The sequence below is a fragment of the Macaca nemestrina genome, chromosome 2 (genome assembly GCF_043159975.1).
Source record: "Macaca nemestrina isolate mMacNem1 chromosome 2, mMacNem.hap1, whole genome shotgun sequence".
Lineage (NCBI taxonomy): Eukaryota > Metazoa > Chordata > Mammalia > Primates > Cercopithecidae > Macaca > Macaca nemestrina.
In genome coordinates this window covers 130,098,637-130,120,999 of record NC_092126.1, presented here as the reverse complement: position 1 = coordinate 130,120,999, position 22,363 = coordinate 130,098,637, and the positions used below count along the sequence as shown (strand labels likewise).

At 42.3% G+C, this 22,363-nt stretch overlaps 1 long non-coding RNA gene across 1 annotated transcript; it reads left to right on the top strand.

Annotated features, from left to right (window-relative positions):
• Window positions 1-4,319: 4,319 nt before the first annotated feature.
• Window positions 4,320-13,671, top strand: LOC105483670 (uncharacterized). The gene is made up of 4 exons (XR_988476.3): window positions 4,320-4,414; window positions 5,700-5,845; window positions 11,605-11,653; window positions 13,539-13,671. It is a non-coding gene; the product is annotated as an uncharacterized lncRNA (long non-coding RNA).
• The last annotated feature ends 8,692 nt before the right edge of the window (window positions 13,672-22,363 follow it).

Genomic DNA, 22,363 nt, shown 5'->3' with positions numbered 1-22,363 from the left:
AGTTGCCTAACTTCTCTGAGCTGCGTTTTTCTCCTCTGTAGAATGGGTACCTTGGAGTGGAGTTGGAGGGAATAAAGGAGATCATGCTTATAAAGTGTGCAGCACCTATCAAGCTCTCACTTGGAGCTACGTGCTGGCACTGGCTTCCTTGGGTATGCATGCCAACTGCCTGTGTGAGCATTCTAGCTCCCTCGATCCAGCACTGGTCCTGGTTCCACAGCCCCACTCTATCATCCTACCTCCCATAGTGACCCACTAGATACTCACATGAACCAAAAGCCTACACTTCACGGACCAAGGACCATTTGGCTTAAGACCCCATAGGATGCCTGCCCACACCACCCTCCAAATCCAACAGCAGAAGACAGACGACCTCACCAGAATTAATAAGATAAATTGCACTGTTTTTGTTTAAACACCGATGAGGTGATGTCTGGTTTTTATTAAGTATCGTAAGTAAATTATTAATTCATACCAGAAACAAAAGTATAAACATGACCATATGATAAACATGGATACTCGAACAGTCTGTGGATCACACAAAGGGCACCAAGTGGCCTGTGGGTCTGGGACCCATAGGCTTAACTGGCTTGAGGCCTCAGCTGCACTGAAATCCCAGCAAGCTGACATTCTTCTGGAAGTCAGGAAAATAGGGTGTTCCTCTGCTCTACTCCACACAACCACCACCCCACACCCATAAAAAGTCCTTGACTCCATTGCTCAACGCTGAATAACAACAATGATGATAATTATAACAATAGTAATACTTACAGAGCACTTCTGTGCTAGGCCCACTTTGCCCACCACAGCAGCCACGAGCCACATGTGGCAAGTGAACACTCGAAATGTGGATCATCAAAATCGAGACAAGTTATAAGTGTAAAATATACACTGGATTCCAAAGATACACTATGAAAAAGATATATGCAATATCTTAATAATTTTTATATGGATTCCATGTCAAAATAATATTTTGAATATGTTGGGTTAGGTAATATATATTATTATTATCTTTTGAGACAGAGTCTTGCTCTGTTGCCCAGGCTAGAGTGCAGTGGCGTGATCTTGGCTCACTGCAAGCTCCACCTCCTGGGTTCATGCCATTCTCCTGCCTCAGCCTCCCGAGTAGCTGGGACTACAGGTGCCCGCCACCACACCTGGCTAATTTTTGTACTTTTAGTAGAGACAGGGTTTCACCATGTTAACCAGGATGGTCTCCATCTCCTGACCTCATGATCCGCCCACCTCGGCCTCCCAAGGTGCTGGAATTACAGACGTGAGCCACCGCTCCTGGCCTATATTATTAAAATTAATTTCATCTGTTTACTTTTTTCTTTTTTTTTTTTTTTTGAGATGGAGTCTCACTCTGTCACCCAGGCTGGAGTGCAGTGTCACCATCTCGGCTCACTGCAAGCTCCACCTCCTCGGTTCACACCATTCTCCTGCCTCAGCCTCCCGAGTAGCTAGGACCACAGGTGCTTGCCACCACACCCGGCTAATGTTTGTGTTTTTAGTAGAGATGGGGGTTTCACCTTGTTAGCCTGGATGGTCTCGATCTCCTGACCTCATGATCCGCCCATCTCGGCCTCCCAAAGTGTTGGGATTACAGGCGTGAGCCACTGCGTCCAGCCTCTTTTTTTCTTTTTTAATGTGACTACCAGAAATGCTTACTTATGTGGTTCTCATCATTTTGCCAGTGAACAGTGACTAAGTACAAAGCATGGCACATGCATTATTGGTTTCTTTTTTCTTTTTCTTTTCCTGAGCAGAGTCTTTCTCTGTCTCCCAGCTTGGAGTGCAGTGGTATAATCTCAGCTCACTGCAACCTCTGCCTCCCAGGCTCAAGCAATTCTCCTTCTTCAGCCTCCCAAATAGCTGGAATTACAGGCACGTGCCATCATGCCTGGCTACTTTTTGTATTTTTGTAGAGATGAGATTTCACCATATTGGCCAGGTTGATCTCAAACTCGTGGCCTCAAGCGATCCTTTTGCCTTGGCCTCCCAAAAGTCTGGGATTACAGGCATGAGCCACTGGGTCCGGCCAACATGCATTATTTTCTTCTAGTCTCACAATAACCCCTTTAGATAGGGACAATTATTACCCCATTTTACAGATGATAATACTGACATTTAGTACCAAACTTTAATCCCTCAAGGCCTAGGGATTGTTAAGAGTGTCCTTCCCTGATTTTTTTCCCTCTGAATTGTATTTCATTCTCAAAGCTTATAACTCTGTATCCTGCCTCTCCCTGGAAGCCTCAGTTCTCTTACCTCCCCTATTTCAATATCTCTCACTTTCTCTCTCCCTCAAATGTTTGACTGTAATACTTGTCACCTATACCCAACAATAACATACTTAAATGACATCTGCCATGTCTGACATTCTTGCTATTTCACATTGGTTGGCTTTCTTGGTGTAAAATAGTATGTTCTCATGCAGGGTTTTTCAAACTATGGGTTATAACCCAATAATTAGTGGGATGTGAAACCAATTTGGTGAGCCATAGCTAAAAACTTTTTTTTAGCTGAAATAAAAGAGCATAGAAGAAAATAGAATAGGAAAAAAAAAATGTATATTGTTTCCTGTGTGTACTGGGCCATGACATAATCTACATTTTCCAGCTAATGCATGCCAGGCTTAATACCCAGGTGATGGGTTGATCGGTGCAGCAAACCACCATGGCACACGTTAGCCTATGTAACAAAGCTGCACATCCTGCATGTGTACCCCAGAACTAAAAATTAAGAATAAGAATAAGAATAATTTGCATTTCCGACTCTGAGGCTTTGTCCACAAAAGTCTGAGAAAAGCTGTGCTAGTGGTTTAGAGCATGGGCCCCGGGAGCTGGTGCCTGAATTTGAATCCAGGTTATTGCTGGCTAGCTGTGGGACCTTCTCCAAGCCTCAGTTTCCTCATCTGGGGGGCTTGTGACACCAGCTTGCAGGGCCCCACTCTCAGAGTTTCTGATTCAGCAGGTCTTGAAGGAGGTCTGAGAATGTGCGTTTCTAACAAGTTCCTGGGAGATGCTGATGCTTCTGGTCAGGAAACCACACTAGAGAAACCACCAGTGGCATGCTTAAGAATATGGGCTCCGTTAGACGAACCTAGGCTAAATTCCACATGGTGCTGGCATACATACCTGCTCTACAAACTCAGACTTCAAACCTGATTACACGTTTTAAACTAGTCTGTGCTTTAATGGCAGGATGTTCTGTATCATTCTTTTAAGACCTCTCCCCACACACAAAACTGACCAAGAACCCTAGAGTCTGAGTTCATAAGGATTTTACCACACCTCTTCCCCAGGCCAGAGAAACTGCGCTGATCAGTTACTACTACCATTGCTTCCCACTAACGCCGGGGGAGCTGTTGAAGACTGGCTCCGCCCCACTGCTTGTGGATGGATCGTTGATTACTGGGTTGTCCTCACTGATCCAGGCACCAACTGAAGTTCATTGAAGTCTCATTTTGGCCTTTAGCGTTACAGCCTTTTTTCCCCCGTTTACACTCTCATACTCAGCCATTTCTTACCAAAGCACATCCACTGTGCTACCAGGGCTGGCACCTGGAAGTTCAGACCATCATACGCACACTGTGCCCAAACCAGCCCACCCCTGTGAATTCTCAGCCCTTTGAGTTGAACCTAATCATCTGTAAGGCTGTCCTCAGGGTAATTTTATCTTTGGTACTTCGTCACCCTGTCTCGCCATTCTGAAAGACTCGGAATGTTGGGGGAAAGAGATTTGAGGCAATTTCCACAAACAGAGGTACCGACTCTCCCCAGGTACCAGTTCTACATAACAAAGGGTGAGGGAGCTTTTGGTAAACCACTCAAAAGAACAAAAAGGTGTTCTTCATTCTCTTTATTATGACAACTGGAGCCTATTTATGCTTCATTTTGCAAATAAGAGGGACTTTTCAGGGACCTTTTCCTGACCTGGCTGTTCTGCTCCAGAGACTTTTAGCCACTACTTGGATTTAATGTTTCCTTTGTCAAGCACTAAACCCATCCTCAGTTTAGGCTTATAATGTTCAATCAGCACATAAGTACTCATTAATGGGTCATCAAAACAATTTAGTAGATTGCAACCATACTTTTTTTTAATGAATTAAAATAGAAAGTAAAATTATTTTGCGTGTATTAGAGAATTGATGCATGAAACTTTTTTTATGTACAAAAATGTACCTATACTAGATCAAGATTTAGAATGAATTTCTCACTGTGGGGCAAAGTTAAAAAGTTTGTCTACTGCTCTCTGCAAAAGGTCTTTTTGCTCTTTTGTTTGGCTTTCTCTTCATCCTTTAGGCTCAACTCCAGGAAGCCTTTTCTGGCCCCCTCTTCCAGCCTTCAAGCTTCCAGAAAATCCTGTGTGTCTCTAAGAACACTTGCCAGGTTGTTTTGCAATAATCTGTGTAAGTACTCTGAGACCCTCCCCTTCACTCATTCACCCCCTATAGACCTTGAGCTCCTTGGGGACAAAGACTGTGTCTTAATCTCCATTGTATCCTCAGCATGGGGCGCACAAAACACTTGGTACAGTAAATATTTGCTGAATGTACCAACCTGCCCTTATGAGTTGTTGCCATTGGCACCTTTCAGTTGCCACCTTATATATAAACTTTTCTCTAACCTTGTATTTGGTCACTTAGTGCACGTTTTTATAGGTCATCGGTTTCACCAAGTCGAATTTAAACCCCGGGAGGACACAGAGATCACCTCTTATCATTCTGTGTATCTTGAGTCTTCTGAGAAAATTTGTCCCAGGTAACTGATGGGTGGATGCTGAGCAAGAGATTAGTCCTATCTCAGCTTGTTCCAGAAAGTATTTAAGGGTGCTTGACTGGATACATTAAATGAAGCAACATAAGTTCAAAGCCAATGAAAACTTCTAAGAATTTTCACCGAAAGATCAATCTACGCATGAAGATTTTGATACAAGAGTGTTTATTACATGTTTTTGGTTGTTTTATAAAAGGGAACATTTAGAAACAGCCTAACATTCAACAATCTTATATTGATTGAATAAATTATGGAACATCTACAAGACAGAAGTCACCTAACCACATAGAAAGATGTGCATGATGTAGTAAGTGGGGTGAAACAAAGGACAGTTATAAAACACTATATATGATATAATCTCATTTTGTATTAGGTTGGTGCAAAGGTAATTGTGGTTTTTGCCACTAAAAGTAATGGCAATCATAGGCAAGGCATGGTGGCTCACACCTGTAATCCCAGCACTTTGGGAGGCCGAGGCAGGCGGATCACTTGAGGTCAGGGGTTCGAGACCAGCCTGGCCAACATGGTGCAACCCCGTCTCTACTAAAAGTACAAAAATTAGCCAGGCGTGGTGGTGCACAACTGTAATTCCAGCTACTTAGGGGGCTGAGGCAGGAGAGTTACTAGCGATTAACCCATCCTAGCCTCAGGCTGGCTTCTCAGAATCAGTTCCCTCTCCCAAATTGCCAGAAGCACCATTCTTGAGGAGTGGTCTCCTAAGCCTTGCACTGCAGTGGGGCCAAGAGGCAACTCAGTGACTCACCTACATTTTCACTTCTGGCTCATCCACGCATGCAAAGGCAAGAAGCCAGAAAGACTTGGTTATTTAAACTATCTCCTGTCTATAGCCAAAAGTGCTCAATAAAACCAAATTAGTAATTTTTTTTTTTTTTTTTTTTTTTTTTTTTTTGGAGACAGGGGCTCCTGGAATGGACACATGGAGAAAAGAAGGCAAAAGGCTACAGAAAGGGATTTGGTCTCTGAGAAAATTCCCCTCTCTGGATTCCCAGGCCTTCTCTAATGGAAGCATTTGGAGTCTGAGTTCTTATGACTCCTGCCCCGAGGTATGCCTGACACTGCACTAGGTGCTGGGCTACAAAAGTGAATGTAGGCAGGTGAGAGAAGTTCCCACTGGGGGACTACTGGATAAGCAGATCATCTCAGTATCATAGTTAGAGAGGGCACAAGAAACTAGGGGAATGTAAAGAGATCCTTATCCAACCTCAAGGGTCAGGGAAGGCCTCCTGGAGAAGATGATATCTAAACTGGGTCTTGAAGGAACATACGGTTCAGTAGAACTGAGAAAAAGGTACAGGTCGTTTAAAGGAACCAAAGGCATACTCTATTCTGGGAACTACAATCATCTCCTTATTACCAGAGCATAAAGTTCCAAATGGGATGGAGGTGAAGCAAAAGAGGCAAGTTGAGGCCAAATCATGGAGGGCCATGGATGTAACACTAAAGAAACAGTCTTTTGTCCCTTAGACCTGGCCCAGACGGGGCAGGTGCTGTGAATTAATGCACTGGCCCAGGGACAAGAGAAGACAGTGGGGACTGTGGCAAACAGGAGTGCACTTGAGTTAGTACTTGTATTGCCAGATCTTTCCATCGTTCAAGAGAGGCCAAGATCCAGATCCCTATGTACAACTCTCCCTCTTGGGAGACACTGGTGATTAATTCAAATTGGAAACACAGAGAATAACCGGCAAAGGGAAGGCCCCAATACTGTGTCTGTGAGCCTGATTTAACCTGAGGACCAGATTTGGCCTATAGGTTACCATGTTCCCACTTCTGTCTTAGAAAGTAAGAACTTAAATGTAAAAGTCAAAACCATAAAAACCCTAGAAGAAAATCTGGGCAATACCATTCAGAACATAGGCACAGGCAAAGATTTCAAGACAAAAATGCCAAAAGCTATAGGAACAAAAGCAAATATTGACAAATGGGATCTAATTAAACTAAAGAGCTTCTGCTCAGCAAAAGAAACTATCATCAGAGTGAACAGGCAGCCTACAGAATGGGAGAAAATGTTTGCAATCTATCCATCTGACAAAGGTCTAGTATCCAGAGTTTACAAATAACTTATACAAATTTACAAGAAGAAAAAAAAAAATTAAAAGTGGCAAAGGACATGAACAGACACTGCTCAGAAGACATTCATGCAGCCGACAAACATATGAAAAAAAGCTCAGCATCACTGATCATTAGAGAAATGCAAATCAAAACCACAATGAGATACCATCTTACACAGTCAGAATGGCAATTATTAAAAAGTCAGGAAACAACAGATGCTGGCAAAGCTGCAGAGAAAAAGGAACGCTTTTGCACTGTTGATGGGAGTGTACATTAGTTCAACCATTGTGGAAGACAGTGTGGCGATTCCTCAAAGACCAAGAGACAGAAATACCATCTGACCCAGCAATCCCATTATTGGGCATATACCCAAAGGGATATATATCATTCTAATATAAAGATACATGCATGCATATGTTTGTTACAGCACTGTTCACAATAGCAAAGACATGAAATTAACCCAAATGTTCATCAATAACATAATGGACAAAGAAAATGTGGTAAATATACACCACAGAATACTATGCAGCCATTAAAGGGAATGAAATCGTGTCCTTTGCAGGGACATGGATGGAGCCGGACATCATTATTTTCAGCAAAGCAACATAGGAACAGAAAACCAAACACCACATGTTCTCACTTATAAGTGGGAGCTGAATGATGAGAACACATGGAGACAGGGAGGGAAACAACACACTGGGGCCTGTCGGGGGTGGGGGAAGGGAGAGCATCAGGAAGAATAGTTAATGGATGTTGGGCTTAATACTTAGGTGATGGCAATGAGATACCATCTCACACCAGTTAGAACGGCAATCATTAAAAAGTCAGGAAACAACAGGTGCTGGAGAGGATGTGGAGAAATAGGAACACTTTTACACTGTTGGTGGGACTGTAAACTAGTTCAACCATTGTGGAAAACAGTGTGGCGATTCCTCAAGGATCTAGAACTAGAAATACCATTTGACCCAGCCATCCCATTGCTGGGTATATACCCACAGGATTATAAATCATGCTGCTATAAAGACACATGCACACATATGTTTATTGTGGCACTGTTCACAATAGCAAAGACTAGGAATCAACCCAAATGTCCATCAGTGACAGACTAGATTAGGAAAATGTGGCACATATACACCATGGAATACTATGCAGCCATAAAAAAGGATGAGTTCATGTCCTTTGTAGGGACATGGATGCAGCTGGAAACCATCATTCTCAGCAAACTATCACAAGAACAGAAAACCAAACACCGCATGTTCTCACTCATAGGTGGGAATTGAACAATGAGATCACTTGGACACAGGAAGGGGAACATCACACACCAGGGCCTATTGTGGGGAGGGGGGAGGGCGGAGGGATAGCATTAGGAGATATACCTAATGTAAATGATGAGTTAATGGGTGCAGCACACCAACATGGCACATGTATACATATGTAACAAACCTGCATGTTGTTCACATGTACCCTAGAACTTAAAGTATAACAAAAAAAAAATATTTAGATGATGGGTTGATCTGTGCAGGAAACTACCATGGCACATGCTTACTTATGTAACAAACCTGTACATCCCACACATGTACCTGGAACTTAAAAGTTGAAGGACAAAAGAAAGCAAAATTCTGCACACACACACAAAATAATAAAATAAAAATAAAATAAGCAGCCACGAACAGCTCTGAGGTAGGGGGCAGCAATGTAGACTTGCAATTTTCAAAAATGCCATGTGCAGTTATATGAAATGTTGGTTAGAAAAAGGGACAACTGGAGGTCCAAAGCATGTTACTTAAAGTGTATAATTCTAAGAATGAATATGGTGAAATGCCCAGTAGGCAATTCTCTCTTATCACCTCAGTGGTTTCACTATTAATATGCAATATCAAATATATCTGGCAGAACTTAATAACCATTCATAAAGGCAAATAATTAGAAGTGGACAATGAAGAACATAGGATTCTACTGGTCTGCAATTTCTACTGTGTGCTAGACACTGTACTTAAACATGTGGAGAACCACAGGGAACAAGTATGTGAGAGTAAGGACTTGTCTCATTCATCTTGCAACCTCAGCCGTCACCTATGACAGAATCATATGGAATCAATGAGCATTTTAATGAATTGATTAGTTTAATTATTTGGTGGCTAAAGACCAAGCTTCAAGTCCTGGCTTGGCTACTCATTAACTGGGTAACACAAGTCAAGAAACTTGATGTTTTAGAGCCTTAGTGTCCCGCTCTGTAAATTGGGGATTATAATACCCGCTATGTCTACCCCATTGGCTCAAAATCCAAATGCAGAAATGCCCATAAGGAAGAGCTTTGTAAACTCACAAGTGCCCTATAGGGTTGACTGGGATGATTACAATTACTTTGCCATACCTGGGTATCTTTAAGAGTAGTATTCTTAGGTATACAGAAAACAAGAGAGAAAATGTTCAGAACTGGATACCTTCAAGGTAGACCTTCCAAGCTTTGACAGATTCCCACCTCATTGCAAGAATTGTGGCACTAAATGCCAAGGCTTCAATCCCATGCCAATGAACAACTATAAAGCAAAGGAATCCTCCCACAAACCACTCCATCAGCTATATATATGCTGTGAACTGTACATTCCAATCACACAGAACCACTTTGAGTCAGACTTCTGTATGCACAGTGCTCTGTAGAGCCTTTGCACATACCATTCCCTCTGCCTGGAACACTCCTTCTTAGCTTTCAGGTCTCAGCTTCAGCTCCTTGGTATTTTTATAAAAAGAGTTTTGGAACTAATGAATCACATGAAAGATCTCAGAGACCACAGAGATTCCAGACCTCTGCTGACTAAGCTATTATTTAGCAACCATTTCTTATGTTTCTCCTTCCTTTCTCACTGAAACTAAAAGTTCATTCTTTAAGTAATAACTACTACATTGAATAATTGAGCCAAACCCCTCCATAACTCCAAAAGTACTGTAGGCAGCAGACATCTAACCACTTCGAAAGAATTTACTGTTGGCTGGGTGCAAAGTCTCACACCTGTAATCACAGCACTTTTGGGAGCCTGAGATGGGAGCTTCACTCAATATCAGGAGTTCAATACCAGCCTGGGCAACATAGTGAGACCCCATCTCTACCAAAAATTTGCCAGGCATGGTGGCGTGCATCTATAGTTCCAGTTATTCAGGAGGCTGAGGCAGGAGGATTACTTAAGCCCAGAAGTTTGAGGCTGCTGTGAGCTATGATCACATTAATGCATCCCGGTCTAGGTGACAGAGCCAGACCCTGTCTCAAAAGAAAAAAAAAAAAAGAAAGAAAGAAAAAAGAAAAATAAATAATTTGCTACTAATTTTAGTCAAGCAACTAATTAGCAGCGTTTTTTCCTAATCTTTCCCTTTTTTTTCTTTCCTGTCCCATAATATTTTTTAAAAATCCCTGGCAACATGTAATTTACCCTTTAACACTTCTGTATAAACCGCTGAAGTATAAGAGCATTTTCCTATAAAACCGCAGTACCCTTCTCACACTTAGGAAATTAACAACACGGGTAATTATTTTAATTATTTAATACCAACTAGCCAATTATATTCAAATGTCCCCAACTATCCCAAAAGTGTCTTTTTACAATTTAATTGTACACGTATTGCACTTGCTGATTATTTCTCTTCCATCTCATGAAAGTTCCCCCTTCCCTTTCTTTTTTTCATGCAATTGACTTGTCGCCACACACACACATACACACACACACACACACACACACACACACAAAGTCAATGTCCTACCTCCTGAATTTATCTGATTGTTTCCAAAGCATAGACCTGTTTCACTTGTTACCTCTTCCTCCTGGTTGGCTCTGGAGGCTTGATTAGGCTTCATTGTTTATGACAATAATATGTCATACTTGGGTTGTATGTTTCACATATTACACCTCAATACTGTAGCACTTCTGTGATTATTCAGACCTGCGCAAAGAGCGGGGAGATTTGAGTCACCTAACGTGCATGTTCCCAGGTCAAATACTTGTTTCAGCCCTCAGAGTATAAACAGGGGTCCTTTTCTAGGTCTAGCTAGCGCCAGGTTTTTCACATTTGTGTGCTTTTGGTTGGTGATTTTGCTGTTTAAAACAGCCCCCAACCATAGTTCTCTTGCGTTCCTAAGTATAAGAAGGCTGTGAAGTGCCTTGCGGAGAAAATACGTGTGTTAGATAAAATTTTGTGCAGATGTGAGTTATGGTGTTTGTGAGTTCCATGTTAAAAATGGATCAGCACTGTGTATTAAATAAGGTGTCTTTAAACAAAAACATACATAAAACAAGGTTATGTGTTGATCAGTGAATAATCATGGTGTGACCACAGGTTTGCAGGAACTTAACCCTAAGATTCCCCTAGGGTCAATGATTTGCTATTTACTAATTCAGTATTTGCTACAACTTTAAAGAACATAGCTACCATGAATAATATAATTGACTCTATGTATGTGTGTGTATATATGTACATAAAATAGATACATATTGTTTTGTTTTTGGTAATCTTTTTCTTAATTCCTATCTGACAACAGAACCTATATATATGTGTGTGTATGTATATATGCACTCACCTTAGGGTTGTTCTATTTTTAGTTCCCTGAAATCTGATTAAGCTAATTTTCTAATTAAATATTTTGAATCAGACCTTTACAAAATTGCAATGAGGGGGAAAAAATGCACTGAGGACATGATGAGGGGTGGGAGTTTAAAAATACGTATATCGGATTTTGTTTTTTCTGCTCCAATCAATTTAGGATAAACTTTCCCACTGAAGCACGTCCTGGTACTGCCGACCTATCTGAGGTAAGTGGACTTGGGGGAGTAGGATCCAATCTGCTCCCAATTTAATGTTACTCAGAACTGAAGTATTTATAATTTTGTTTTGCTGAATCATTATAAGGTATTTGAGTAAAAGAAAATCAATTCCTGAAGTATTTATGCCTCTGGGGTTTTGGGGGGAATTCAACTAACAATTTTCATTTACTGTAATTAGGCTTTCGGCCATCATTGGTGTCTATAGCCCTAATGTAAGTAATTTCATATTTACTCAGGGTCTTCCTTTTAATAATGAAAGCTGGGTTCCCATCAGGGAATTCTCAATATTCTTTCAATCTCACTGCTAAATTCTTTTAGAAAGTAAAAAAATTCTTTTAGAAAGCAATAACAAAGTGTCCCCCTTCCCTAAGATATACAGTGCTAGCTTTATAGTGTTTTCATAAGGGAGAGTCTTTACAACATAGCACTCATTCCAATGTTTCCATATTTAGTGCAATTTTTCATTTTGTTTTGGTTATTTAAATTTTTTCTTATTAAACATGTTTACAAAAATGTAGAAAATGACTTTGATGAAAACCATGATCTGAAACACAGCTCTTTGAAAGCCAGAAAAATCACACCTTATAACCCTTTAAATCCAAGTATTGTTTTCTAGCTGAAAGTTCTGAGTCCCACCTTGTACACAACTTGACTGATTGAAATTTTGAAAATAAATATCATAAGACTGAAATGACCTTGGGCAGCCAACTTAATGGTGTTTACCAATAGTTTTCAAACAACCAATTTGAAAAGTTTTACAACCATAATCTTAATAACTGAAATTAAATATCCAAGGCATGTAATGGAGGAACACATTTAGAAATTTTCCTTTTGCAGTCCTTATTTATCAAGTATCCATGGACAAATACAAGTTTGTCTTTGAAAAAAAAAAAAGGGGGGAGGTGGAGGAAAAAAAAATTCCCCAAGAAAGGCATCTTGGTGTAGATTTTCTAAATAAAAAGAGGATTGGCTACCCTGACTCCCTGTTGCTTTCCTGTGGCCACCAAAGCTGAAAATTAGTTATCTTGAGACACCTGTTTCTAAGACCTAATTCTCCCAACATACCACAGGAATGGTTGTGAGAAGAGAGAACACCTCCTTTTCAATTCTCCCCTTGCATTTCCAATAAAAGCATTTGTTTGAACAACAAAGCAACATGGGGGCCAGGCACAGTGGCTCTCACCAGGAACCCCAATATTTTGGGAGGCCAAGGTGGGAGGATCGCTTGAGCCCAGGAGTTCAAGACCAGCCTGGGCCACACAGACAAGACTCTATTGGCAACAGAGACAATTGTCAACATAGCCAAGACGCTATTTCTCTATTTTAAAGAAACAAAAAACAAAACCACAAAGCAATGTGGGAATGATTGTAAAACCACAGCCATTACCCCTCCTCCCTTAAACAGGACTCTTCAGACATCAGTGTGCCCAGCCCCAGAGGATAAACTGATTCGTCTAAGTCAGTTATGACTTTCCCATTTCTTTTTGCCACTCATTGGTCTAAGACAATAGTTCTCAACTTCAAGCAATTTTACACACACACACACACACACACACACACACACACACACACACACATTTGACAATATCTGGAGACATTTTTGGTTGTCCTAACTGGGACTGTGTTCCTGGCATCTAATGAGTGGAGGCCAGGGGTGCTGCTGGATAGCCTCACACAACAAAGAATTACCTGGGCCAAAACATCAATGAGGCTGAGGTGGAGAAACCTCAGCTTAGGGGTTGACATGTAACACAGTTCTGGGCAATGAAATGTGACAGAAAAGAGGTAGGGGAAACTTACGCAAAGTGTTTTTCCTCCTTAGAAAGAGGAAATATTTTTTGCCTTCCCTCCTTCTTTTCTTCTTGGATACCAGAGAATGAAGATGTGATTCTTGGAACTACCACAGCCACCTTGGGACCATGCGGGAAGTCGACACCAACTTGCTGAGGATCTTTGAGCTGCTGCACCAACCTAAAACCACCTCTCTCCAGACTTCTTGTTGCATTAGAAAGTTAATTGTCTTTACTTTTAAAATGATTGTCAATTGGCATTTTTGTTACCTGTTGTCAAAAGCATCATAATTATTACATCTAACTAAATTATATGCCATCTACTGTGGCATATAATTTCTTGCAAAAGCTCCACATTAGGTTGATCAGAAAACAGCAAAACTTTTCTGAGATTCAGATGTTCTTCAATGAGCTGGGCTCAATCACTAGCTAAGTGACTTACTTCTTGCACAAAGCCCTTTCATAACAAGTGAATTCAATCCCTGCCTCTGAAGAATGACAAATGACTATATCGTGGGTCTTCAGAGTGACTCCTGAAGAGAAAGTTGTGAACACATCCTGTCCTAGTTTAAATCCAAGCTATGATACCTCACAGTTGTGTGATTCTGGGTGAATTTATTGCTCTGCTTCAGTTTATCTATAAAATGGGGATAATAATGGTGATACGGTTTGGCTGTGTCTCCATTCAAATCTCAACCTGAATTTTTTTTTTTTTTTTTTGAGACAGAGTTTCATTCTTATCACCCAGGCTGGAGTGCAATAGAGAGGTCTCACCTCACTGCAACCTCCACCTCCTGGGTTCAAACAATTCTCCTGCCTCAGCCTCCCAAGTAACTGGGATTACAGGCAACTGATACCACAGTAGCTGAATTTTTTTTTTTTTTTTTTTTTTGAGACTGAGTCTGGCTCTGTCGCCCAGGCTGGAGTGCAGTGGCCGGATCTCAGCTCACTGCAAGCTCCGCCTCCCGGGTTTACGCCATTCTCCTGCCTCAGCCTCCGGAGTAGCTGGGACCACAGGCGCCCGCCACCTCGCCCGGCTAGTTTTTTGTATTTTTTAGTAGAGACGGGGTTTCACCGTGTTAGCCAGGATGGTCTCGATCTCCTGACCTTGTGATCCGCCTGTCTCAGCCTCCCAAAGTGCTGGGATTACAGGCTTGAGCCACCGTGCCCGGCTCTGAATTTTTTTTTCCTTTTTTTTTTTTTTTTAGTAGAGACAGGGTTTCACCCTGTTGGCCAGGCTGGTCTTGAACTCTTGACCTCAGGTGATTTGCTTACCTCAGCCTCCCAAAGTGCTGGGATTACAGGCATGAGCCACCACGCCGGCCTTCAACTTGAATGTGTCTCCCAGAACTCCCACATGTTGCGGGAGAGACCCAGAGGGAGGTAATTGAATCATGAGGGCCAGTCTTTCCCATGCTATTCTCATGTAGTGAATAAGTCTCACTATCTGATGAGATCTAATGGGTTTATCAGGAGTTTCTGCTTTTGCTTCCTCCTCTTTTTCTCTTGCTGCTGTCATGTAAGAAGTGCCTTTGGCCTTCCCCCATAATTCTGAGCCTTCCCCAGCCATGTGGAACTCTAAGTCCAATTAAACCTCTTTTTCTTCCCAGTCTCAGGCATGTCTTACCAGCAGCATGAAAATGAACTAATACAGTCAATTGGTACTAGTAGAGTGGGGTGTTCCTGAAAAGATACCCAAAAATGTGGAAGTGACTTTGGAACTGTGTAACAGACAGAGGTTGGAATAATTTGGAGGGCTCAGAAGAAGACAGGAAAATGTGGGAAAGTTTAGAACCTCCAAGAGACTTGTTGAATGGCTTTGACAAAAATGCTGATAGTGATATGAACAATAAAGTCCAGGCTGAGGTGGTCTCAGATGGAGATAAGAAACTTGTTGGGAACTGGAGCAAAGGTGACTCTTGTTATGTTTTAGCAAAGAACCTGGCGGGATTTTGCTCCTGCCCCAGAGATTTGTGGAACTTTGAACTTGAGAGATATGATTTAGGTTATCTGGTGGAAGAAATTTCTAAGCAGCAAAGCATTCAAAATGTGACTTAGGTGCTGTTAAAAGCATTACTATTTAAAAGGGAAGCTGAACATAAAAGTTCAGAAAATTTGCAGCCTGACCATGTAGTGGAAAAGAAAAACCCATTTCTGGGGATAAATTCAAGCCAGATGCAGAAATTTGCATAAGTAGCAAGGAGCCTAGTGTTAATCCCCAAGACCATGGGGAAAATGTCTCCAGGCCATGTCATTTGGGCTGTGATGTCATTTGGGCTGTGATAGCAGCCCCTCCCATCACAGGCCTGGAGGTCCAGGAGGAAAAAGTGGTTTCGTGGGCCGAGCCCAAGCTCCCCATGCTGTGTGCAGCCTAAAGCACTAGCCCTAGGCTCAGGCTGTGGCTTCAGAGGGTGCAAGCCCCAGGCCTTGTCAGCTTCCATGAGATGTTGAGCCTGCAGGTGCACAGAAGTCAAGAACTGAGGTTTGGGAACCTCCGCCTAGATTTCAGAAGATGTATGGAAATGCCTGGATACTCAGGCAAAAGTTTGCTGCAGGGGCAGGGCCCTCATGAAGAACCTCTGCTAGGGCAGTGCAGAAGGCAAATGTAGGGTGGGAGCCCCCACACAGAATCCCTGCTAGGTCACTGCCTAGTGGAACTGTGAGAGGAGGGCCTCTGTCCTCCAGAGTCCAGAATGGTAGATCCACCGACAGCCTGCACTGAGCCTGGAAAAGCCACAGACACTCAATGCCAGCCTGTGAAAGCAGCCAGGAGGGAGGCTATGCCCTGCAAAGTCACAGGGGCAGAGCTGACCCACAACCATGGGAACCCACCTGTTGCATCAGCGTGACCTGGGTGTGAGACCTGGAGTCAAAGGAGATCATTTTGGAGCTTTAAAATTTGACTGCCCTACTGGATTTCAGACTTGCATGGGCCCCGTAATTCCTTTGTTTTGGCCAATTTCTCTCATTTGGAATGGCTGTATTTACTCAATACCTATACTCCCATTGTATCTAGGAAGTAACTAGCTTGCTTCTGATTTTACAGGCTCATAGGCAGGAGGGGCTCGCCTCATCTAAGATCAGACTTTGGACTGTGGACTTTTGGGTTAATGCTGAAATGAGTTAAGACTTTGGGGGACTGTTAGGAAGGCATGATTGGTTTTGAAATGTGAGGACATGAGATTTGGAGGGGCGGGGGCAGAATGATATGGCTTTGCTGTGTCCCCATTCAAATCTCAACTTGAATTGTATCTCCCAGAATTCCCACATGTTGTGGGAGGGACCCAGAGGGAGGTAATTGAATCATGGGGTCCAGTCTTTCCCATGTTGTTCTTGTGACTGATAGTGAACAAGTCTCACGAGATCTGATGGGTTTGTCAGGGGTTTCTGCTTTTGCTTCCCCAGCATTTTCTCTTGCCACTGTCATGTAAGAAGTGCCTTTCACCTTCCGCCATGATTCTGAGGCCTCCCCAGCCATTCAGAACTGTAAGTCCAATTAAACCTCTTTTGCTTCCCAGTCTTGGTTATGTCTTTATCAACAGCGTGACAATGGACTAATACAAATGGTGTCCTCAGATGTCAATGAGTTGTCACGTGAAAAATGCTTAACACAGTGTCTCACACATATTAAGCACTATGTTCATATTATAATTGTCATTGTTATTATTAAGTATTACATCTGAGAATGCCAAGTGTCTGCTGAACAATTTTTTTTAAATCTTTTTGTAGAAATAGGGGCCTTGCCATGTTGACCAGGCTGTTCTTGAACTCATGGCCTCAAGTGATCCTCCTGTCTTGGCTTCCTAAAGTGCTAGGATTACAGGCATGAGCCACCATGCCTGGCCAAAGAATTTTAATATCTAAGTCTTACGCAAACACCTGACCATCCTTCAAAGGTGATACCAACAGCTAAGTGGGCATTTTATGTGAGCTAGTAATAGAGGAATTAATTAGCAATACTCTCTTTATCCATTCTTACCAAATTCCACCATTGTTTAGGGGCATAACCAGGTGGTTTGAACTCATTTTTCACTGAAAAACAGTGGCATGATGCCCGCAGGCCCACTGTAGGTATGTCACTGGTAGAGGAGCTAATTCCATAAGAAACATGCCCCCTGTCTTCCAGTATTAATGATTTCTTCACATGGTTATGTGTGGATCCAGATGGTCAGTCTAGCATCCTGTATGCCTCTGCTTCACATTAGTTCTTAACTTTGTTAACTTATCTCTACCCACATATTCACTGGGTAGAGAAGCCTTCCTCAGAGCCTGCTGTCTTCCTCTTTGTCTTTAAAACCTCATCTGTTGTCTGAACATCTGCATGCAGCTTTGACATGAGGCATTTGGGAATTTGAGTTGATTTCTGAAGCTAAATAGCCTGTGGGACCCGGGTGAGTTACTTCATGTAGCTACATTTCCTCATCCTTAAAATGCAGGCCCCTTTTATATAATCAAATTCTTTTTTTTTTTTTTTTTTTTTTGAGATGGAGTCTTACTCTGTCACCCAGGCTGCAGTGCAGTGTCACGATCTCGGCTCACTGCAACCTCCATCTTCCGAATTCAAGTGGTTCTTCTGCCTCAGCCTCCTGAGTAGCTGGGATTACAGGCATGCATCACCATGCCTAATTTTTATATTTTTAGTAGAGATGGGGTTCCTGACCTCAAGCGATCTGACCACCTTGGCCTCCCAAAGTGTTGAGATTACAGCCATGAGCCACCATACCCAGCCTATAGGATCAAATTCTGTCTGGTTCTCTTCCATTCCTATTCAGCTCTTTAGTAATAAAATCAGTGTTCCAGCACATTTCAGGGCTTCGTGCAAGTGGATTGCATTGAACTGCACCAGTCCTCAGCCAAATTTTATGCTCCCTTTTCATAAATACCTGAATAATATTTAAACCCAAGAAGGCAGGGAAAAAGCAACAGAGACCCAAAGAGAGTCAGCCAAGAACCTACGTGAGTTTTGTATTCGGAGTGGTGCTCCTACCATCCTGGAGCATAAATCTTAAACTCTGCGGATCTGTTCTTTTTTGTAGACTCCACACCGGACAGCTTGACAACCACTTTAATGTCCAGGTCTCGCTAGGCAAAAGTAGTCCAATGCGCAAGGAGGTGTCCTGTCTTGTGTAAATGTTCAAGAGCTTGGCACCAACATGTCTATTTTCACCCTTCCTGGAAGAAACCAACCCTTTTCCCCATCTACCCACTCTCAGTCTCAGGCAACAGGCTGCACACTTCCTCTAGTCTTGACAAAAATGTTAGTAAGAAATGTGATCTTGAAACTATTCTTTTCCATCGGCCTGTCCTCTTTTCATTGTTTCTCCAAATCCGTTATCCATGTGGGCCTGAAGAGTGGAGCCTGCAGGAGGACTTTGGATGATACCTAGATAACCTTTTCAGTATGAAGTTCCTTTTACTACATTTCAGATTTTCAAAGGTGAAAAAATAATTATAGTGATACGGACGAGTTTTCTTTCTTTTTTTTTTTTTCTTTTTAGAGATGAGATCTTGCTCTGTCACCCAGGCTGAAGTGCAGTGGCACAATCATGGCTCACTACAGCCTCGTCCTCCTGGGCTCAAGTGATCTCCCCACCTCAGCCTCCCAAGTAGCTGGAACTACAGGTGTGTGCCACCGCACCCAGCTAATTTTCTACTTTATTTTATTTATTCATTTTTATTATTATTATTTTTTTAAGAGATAGGGTCTTGCCATGTTGCCTGGGCTGGTCTCAAACTTCTAGCCTCAAGCAATCCTCCCTGCTTAGCCTCCCAAAGCACTGGGATTACAGGCATGAGTCACCAAACCTTGCTGAATTTTATTTTTTTTATTGTGAGTTAATACCAGTAAAAACAATGTAATCTGACGTACCTTTCTTAGTAGCCAACATCGATGGAGTGCTCGGGATGTTCCAGGTAGAGCTGGCAGGGTTTTGAAAGCCCTCATAACCCTCCATGGTAGATAGTATTATTCTCACTTCACAGATGAGGAGAGTGAGGTTCAGAGACAGTTAAGCAACTTGCTCAATTATTGTATCAGAGCTGCCTTCGACTCTGCTACTGTGCTCTTTTTTTTTTTTTTAAATGGAGTTGTGCACTGTGGCCCAGGCTGGAATACAGTGGCACAATCTTGGCTCACTGCAACCTCTGTCTCCCGGGTTCAAGTGATTCACCTGCCTCAAGTGAATCAAGTTCAAGTGATTCACCTGCCTCAAGTTCAAGTGATTCACCTGCCTCAGCCTCCCAAGTAGCTGGAATTGCACCACCATGCCTAGCTAATTTTTTTTTTCTGTATTTTTAGTAAAGGTGGGGTTTCACCATGTTGGCCAGGCTGGTCTCAAACTCCTGACCTCAAGTGATCCACCCACCTCGGCCTCTTAAAGTGCTGGGATTATAGGCATGAGCCACCATGCCCAGCCTATTCTGCTCTTTTGATACACTCAGTTTAAATTGTTAATCATTGAAAGGAAACTCCAAAGCAATGGAATTAGGACTCAGCGAGTCTGTTGTTGGCCCAGGAATCTGTTTATTTCCCTCATCTCAGCAGATGCTGCTGCAGCTCTCTAGGGAGGTCTGTGAAAGCCTCTGAACCAGATGATCTCTGCAGTCCCTTCCAGATGGAAAAGATAGCAACAAACATAATCTATAGAGCACAATGAGCCCTGGACACTAAACTGGGCATATACTGGGCATACACTGGTCCTTTCCTGTCCAGTCACAGTCTCCCCTTTTCCCTTCCAGGAAAAGCCCCAGATCCTTCTGGCCTCCACCCAGCAATCCTTCCCTAGAGAAGCCAGGATTCAGTGGAAATTCAGCAACGGTGAGCACTTGACTGATTCCCCTAGGGATATGGCGCATTAGTCACCCCATAAACATTTAATTTTATTTAGCCATATTTTATAAGCTGGCACATCATCAGAGCTGTCTCTCTCTGTTGTCCCAAGTGCCACTGTTTGAAGGTACCCATAAGACCTCTTAATGTTGGTAAACCTCTTGGCTTCTGGTAAAACATGGGCATATATAACAAAAGAAACTAGGAAAGGCAGATGCTGAGTTAGCCAAGAGTGCTTGCAGAAACCCCTTGAAGAAGGAAATATGTGTGTCATTCAAGTGCAGTGTAATTTTCAAAGGATGTCACCCTAATGAGCTGCATGGAAATGCCTGGGGACACTGTTGACCACACACATGCACAGACACACCCACACACCTGCACTTGAGAGAGGGTGAGTCTGTCAGTCTGGGCTAGGGCCCAGGAATTAGCATTTTAACTTTTCATTGCAATATTAATGTACAGAAAAGTACAAAAAATAGACACCTCAATTTTCACACCCATGCAACCAGAACCCAGATCAAGAAACAAGATTGCCAGCACCCCTGAAGTCTCTTTTTATCCCTTTATCATTACTTCTCTCCAACAGTTACTGTTTGTTTTTTGTTTGTTTGTGTGTGTGTGTGTGTGTGTGTTTTGTTTGTTTGTTTTTTGAGACGGAGTCTCGCTCTGTCACACAGTCTGGAGTGCAGTGGTGCGGCGTGATCTCCACTCACTGCAACATCCACCTCCTGGTTCAAGTGATTCTCCTGCCTCAGCCTCCCGAGTAAGTGGGACTACAGGTGTGTGCCACCACGCCCAGCTAATATTTGTACTTTTAGTAGAGACGGGGTTTCACCATGTTGGCCAGGATGGTCTCAATCTCCTGACCTCATGATCCGCCCGTCTTGGCCTTCCAAAGTGCTGGGATTACAGGTGTGAGCCACCGCACCTGGCCCCAACAGTTACTATTATTCTAATTCATAACCCATGCATTAGGTTTTACCAATTTCTGTATTTATAGAGATGGAAATATATATTATATACCCTTTGGTGTCTGACTTCTTTTGCTTGACCTTGTATTTGTGAAATTCATCTATGTTGCTGCCTACAGTTGCAGTTTATTCTTTTTCAGTGCTGCATAGATTTTTTTATTGTGAATATAATGCAATTTTTAAATTTATTCTAAGACTGCTAATGCGCAATTGGATAGATTTCAGTTTGCAGCTATTGTGAATAGTGCTGCTTTGATCATCCTAGTACATGTCTTTTGATGAATATATGTACACTGTTCTATTTCTAGGGATGGAATTGCTGGGGGAAATCATCATTTTTAACAAGCAATTCAGGAAATGCTGACTCATGCTGACATTTAAGGACCACACAAATAGACAAACAAGTAAGTTACCATCTACAAAGATTATTAATCAGGCTTGGCTTACACATCAATACAGGAGATGTAAATTGTGTCCCCAAAACTCTTACAGTCTTATTGAGAAAACAAAACTTAGACTCACTAAGTATATATTGAAGAAAACATTGTATACAAAATAACTCAGAGAGCCAATCCAAATATTCTAGTTTAGAACAACCTACACGTATATAGAACAAAGTTGCAAATTAGCTTCCTATAGGAAAGACACTCATTATGTTTTGTTTACTTTGGCATAAATAATGGTGGTTTTTTGTTTGTTGGTTGGTTTTTTTGAGAGCGGGTCTTCCTCTGTCACCCAGGCTGGAGTGCAGCAGAGCTATCACAGCTCACTGAAACCTCAACCTCCCAGGCTCAAGCCGTCCATCCACTGCAGCACCCACCCAGCCCCCTCCCCAAGTAGCTGGAACTATAGGCACATGACACCATGCCTGACTAATTTTTCTGCATTTGTAGAGGTGGTGCTTTGCCGTTTTGCTAAGGCTGGTCTCAAACTCCTGGGCTGAAGAAATTCACCCGCCTTGGCCTCCCCAAGTGCTGGGATTATAGGCATGAAACACCACACCCAACGATGCTTCAAAATCAAATGATGTAACTTAAAGTCTGTGTTTTTTGTGTCTCTTGAAAAATTAAGCTCTGGTAACACTGGGTCCTCATTCCTGAATGGCAGT